Consider the following 5,132-nt stretch of genomic DNA (forward strand, 5'->3'; position numbering starts at 1 on the left):
CTCCACACGCACAGGCAGGCAAAACAGTCACACACACACACAAACACACACACACACATACACACGCACGCGCACACACACACACAGGCCAAACAGTCATACACATAAAATAAAATAAATCTTTAACAAAACAAACAAAAATGGGACCACAAGCTGGCTCAGTGGAATCGAACACAAAGATTGACGATTTGTATTTAATCCCGGAAACCCACAGGGTGGGAAGAGAGAACTGGTTCCAGCAGGTTAACCTCTGACCTCCACAGGTGTGCTGCACGGCACACAATAAATAGACATGTAAAGAAAAGGACAAATACTGCATAGTTCCACTTACTTGAGCTATCTGTATCTAAAGTTGTCATAGACACAGGAGAGAAGTAAGGAATTGTGTTTTTTTGTTGTTTTGTTTTCTTTTCTTTAATGGGTTCAGAGTTTGAGTTTTGCCAAATGAGAGCATCCTGGAAACTGATTGCACAACCGTGTGAATATATTGAATATCACCAAGTCACATGTGTAGAAATGGTTCAAGTGGCCAAGCAGTGGTGGCACACACCCTTAATCCCATCACTCTGGAGGCAGAGGACAGGCGGAGCTCTGAGACTGAGGCAAGCCCGGTCTACAGAGCAAGTTCCAGGACAGCCGGGGCTACACAGATGTGGTGGTTTGAGTAGGTGTGGCCCCGGTAGATTCATGTGTGTGAATGTTTGGCCATAGGATGTGGCACTATTAGGAAGTGTGGCTTTATTGAAGGGGGTGTGGCCTTGTTAGTGGAAGGATGTCACTGTGGAGGTGAGGCTTGAAGGTCTGAAATGCCCAGTGTGAAACACATCCAGTGTCCTCCTTCGGATTGTCTGCCTGCCATGAGTCCCACCATGATGATAATGGACTAAACCTCTGAAACTGAAGCCAGCCCCATTTAAATGTTTTCCTTTAAAAGAGTTGCTTCGGTCACGGTGTCCCTTCACAGCAATGGAAACCCTAAAGAAGACAACAGAGAAAAAAGAGAGAGGCAGAGAGAAATAGTTCAAGTTTAAATTTTATGTTTAAAGTGATAAATGTTGTTTGTAAATGTTACCACAATAAAAACCCCATTAAAGGACGGAACCAAGCCCATGGGAGGGGCACAGCTCCACGCTATAGAATCATGATAAGCACTGACTGAATAAACATTGGGGAAACGGCCCCAGACATGGGGTGAAGGTGACAATAGGCATCTTCCCTTTACTAGAAGCACTCTCTATGTGATGATTGCTCTTTCCTTGAGCTGATAAATTGGTTGTCTTTCCTGCTCCCATTTCAAGGTCAAAATTAATTAAATAATGAATTAGCTTGAGACAGTGTTTCACTGTCACCTAGCCACCCCTGTAACTCAACTAGGCTGGCCTTAAACTCACAGAGATCCACCTGCCTCTGCCTGCCCAGTGCTAAGATTAAAGGCGTGGGCCACCACACAAGGCTCGATTTTTTTTTTTTTAATTTCAGGTAATTTTGAGGACAGTATGACTGAGTTCAACGGACCAGATCATCCTCCCTGAGGCCTATCTGTCCTGACCTCTAGTGGCAGTCACAGGCAATTTTCTATAGGTATAGAGCAGTAAACTGCTGGAGTCCGTAGCCATCAGGGCTCCATGTGACTGTGGGGCACGTGGACTGTGCCACTGGGAAAACTGGCCTGGAGCTCAAGTGAGAGGAAGGAAGCAGGACCCAGGCTCCAGTCCAACATGGGACCTCATGAGATTAAAGAGGATTTAAATATATGGATACGGATATCATTACAAATAGAGGCTCTCCAATGCCACATGGCCAACAAGCGGCCAGCAGAGGCTTGACCCTCCCTATCAGGGCCACCTCTCCACAGGAGCAGGGACAGAGGCAAGGTTCTTCCTGGGGTCTTGTCAGTGCAGGCAGGACTTAGCAACGGAAGTCTCTTTTCAGACATCCCACGCCCACTAGCCATGGTTGGGACAGGGTAACAGGGATGGGGCGAGTGCTCACAGCAGGACTGGCAGACAGGAAGCAGGCATCAGGTCCCCTAGGACCATGAGTCCCAAAATGTAGTTTCTCTTCATCGTCTGGTGCTCCTGGAGCCCTAAATATACAGCTTCTGTTCCTGAACAGCCCTAAGTCACCGTGGCTTCCCCACCTGACCACCAGTCTACCCGGAAAGGCAAAGCCATAGAGACACAGGACAGGCTGCCATTTCCAACTGTGGGGATCCAGAGAGATTGCTCACCACAGGATGGAGCGGCTTTCGCTTTCTACCAGGCTAAACCAACCGCTTCACCCTCCCTTGGGGCCTTACTCCTCTACCCTTCACAAGAAGTAGGGTGAGAGAAGCCAGTAGCTGTTTCTCTGAGTGGGATTGCTGACTCTGGGTAGACTCTGCTGTGAGCTGGAGAGCTCAGTAGGTAGCTTCATCCTGGCAGAGGCACAGGGCTCGGTGGAGGCTCTATGGAGGCCGCAGGGAAACTGCTTGGCTCTGTAGTGTAACAGCTGCTGTGTGGTTTTCTCACAGCTGACACCCTCGGCTGCTCCTGAGACTGGGGCATGCATCTGTCCTCCAAACAGGCTTCCCCGGATCAGGCTAAGCTGTGAGTGATTCATGAGTTGAGGGTATTGCCTCCTTCCAGAGATGGAGAGAGGAAGATGGCTCCTTCCCTGGGCTGGGTCGTTGGTGCTTTCCCAGTCTCTTGCCTTCTCCTTTAACGTGTCTTTGAGGGGTGTGAGGGGTAACCTTGCCAACTTGCTGGAATTTCGAATCACCATGGAAACAAACCTCTGTATCTGTGAGAGATGATCTGGATTAAGTTCATGGAGGTTGGAAGACCATTCTACCTCTGGTGGCTGTGGCTAACTGTAGAGAACTAAACAGTAGCATTCCTGACTCCATGCTTCCTGGCTCTGCAAATATTCTAGTCTTCAGAGACTGAACTTTTGCAGCCTTGCAACCAAGTTAATAATTTGCCTGGAGACCACTTAAAAGCTACGTGCTCGACCTGTTTCCCTGCTGTGTATTCAGCCTGTTTACCTTGCTCTAAGGAAACAATGTAGCCAACCTTTCTAAGGCCTTGGACTTGCCTTGTAACCCACTTTTACAAGCTAAACTCAATGCTTGACTTTACCCTGGAACCCTATTCTCCGTCTCTCCTTTGTGACTCTTTCATGACGCTTACCCAGAACAGTGTGTGTGTGTAAGAGAGAGAGAGAGACAGACAGACAGACAGACAGAGATTAGTTAAATCATCAGATGAAAATGGCAACATAGAAATTGATGATTTAATTGTCCTGCATAAACGTTGGAAACAACATTCGGGACATAGGTTGATGCCATCTGTTTGCAGTTTTGAGTGCTGTTATGGGACAGTATGGCTTAATAAAATGAATTCTTTCCTTGTAAACTCTGGCTTGAAAAATTAAGTCAGGGGAGCCCTCAGCCCTTTCCTATAAATTTTTTTTTCTATGTCGTTCAATAAACACAGGGCAAAGCCCTTAGGGACGGGCGGTGGACACAGGAAGGGTACTGGAGGGCTCCAGTTGGGATGGCTCCTGGCATGGATTGCCCCATGAGGAACACTCTCATCTGTGTGGAACTGTCACAGCCAGCTGCCATAAGCTGTCATTGCCCAGGCTCCCCTACCGTATGGGACGGTTCCTTCAAACTGCAAGCCAAAATAAGACCTCCCTTGTTCCGTGTCTGGTATTCAGCCACAGAATCAAGAAAAGTCATTAAAGCCGAGGGAAAGTATTAGGAGCAAGTGGCCATTGCATGACTGTCCTCATGGGGACATTCATGATAGAGAAATGGGGAGCCACTGGGAAGGCCGGGACACACCAGGGCAGCCTGGCATGGCACACATCATCCATCCTCAGCCAGGAAACTTAAAGGATAACAGGAGGATCTGGTGATTCACTTCTGGATCACCTTGTGCTTCTTTATAAACCAAAGCATTAGCCCTGGCAGGTTTATTCCTCATGAGGCTGTTGAAGCCAGCAGGCAGTCTGTCTCTTTTAGGCTCTCCCTTTATACTATACTCAAATCAGAGGGAAATCCTGCTGATTGTGTTATAACATGGGAACATCCAGGACCTCAGGGTGGAAACACATATTTTTCAGTTAATTATTAATAAGCCAGTCACAGGGTGTAAACCCTGGGGTTTTCGTTCTTCGGCTGGAAAAAAATCAGTTGGTGGTGAGACAATTCCGGGGGTGGCCTGCAGGGGGCAGCACTTCTCTAGAAATGACCCCTCTGCCTACTTTGGAAACATGGCCAGAAGTAACACATTTTATTAACTGGCCAATGATTAAGTTACTTTTAGGAACTGCTATATACTGTGGATGTAATATATCATGTCAATATGTTCCCAGTAAGTAATTCCAGCCATATTTCATATGGGGATGCTGGTTGGGGTGTGTGTGTGTGTGTGTGTGTGTACTGTCAGGTATGGTTGGAGGTAAAATAGACTTGCCTGAGGCACAGAAAGTACAGGGTGAGAATCAGAGGAAATAAGTTGGGAAAATTGGTGCTTGTGCTCTGAAAGCTGTGCTGAGATTTGAGTCTGTCTCCTCCCAGACTCATGTTAAAGCTTAACTGTTGCTGGGTAGTGGTGGCCCACGCCTTTAATCCCAGCACTCTAGAGGCTGAGGCAGGCAGATCTCTAAGTTCAAGGCCTGCCTGGTCCACAGAGTGAGTTCCAGGACAGCCAGGGCTACACGGAGAAACCCTGTCTCAGGAAACTAAAAGCCATAAACAACAAGGCGGCCTTTCATCCCAGCACTGAGCCGGAGGCAGCTGGCTCTCTCGGAGTTCAAGGTCAGCTGGTCTACAAAGCTAGCTTCCGTTCTTCGTAAACTACTGGACCGGGGATGTGGCTAAATTGGTAGCGTACTGCCTTCTTTGCTTGAAGACCTCTCGAGGCAGAAGTAGGTCACCCTTACGCATTGAGTTCAAGGCCAGCCTGGGCCATCTAAGACCTTGGATGAACAAATAAGACACAATACATTCTTGCAGGTGTTCTCTTACAGCAATACTTTTCTTTCTGGTTAATAGTTCGACCGGGAGAACCAAATGCATTTGAAATTCTCTCCGAGAGCAAGCTACTAATTCTTTTAAAAACAAAACCAGGAATCTTGGTTTG

This window comes from Psammomys obesus, unplaced genomic scaffold (genome assembly GCF_907164565.1).
Source record: "Psammomys obesus unplaced genomic scaffold, mPsaObe1.curated_primary_1811, whole genome shotgun sequence".
Taxonomy (NCBI): Eukaryota; Metazoa; Chordata; class Mammalia; order Rodentia; family Muridae; genus Psammomys; species Psammomys obesus.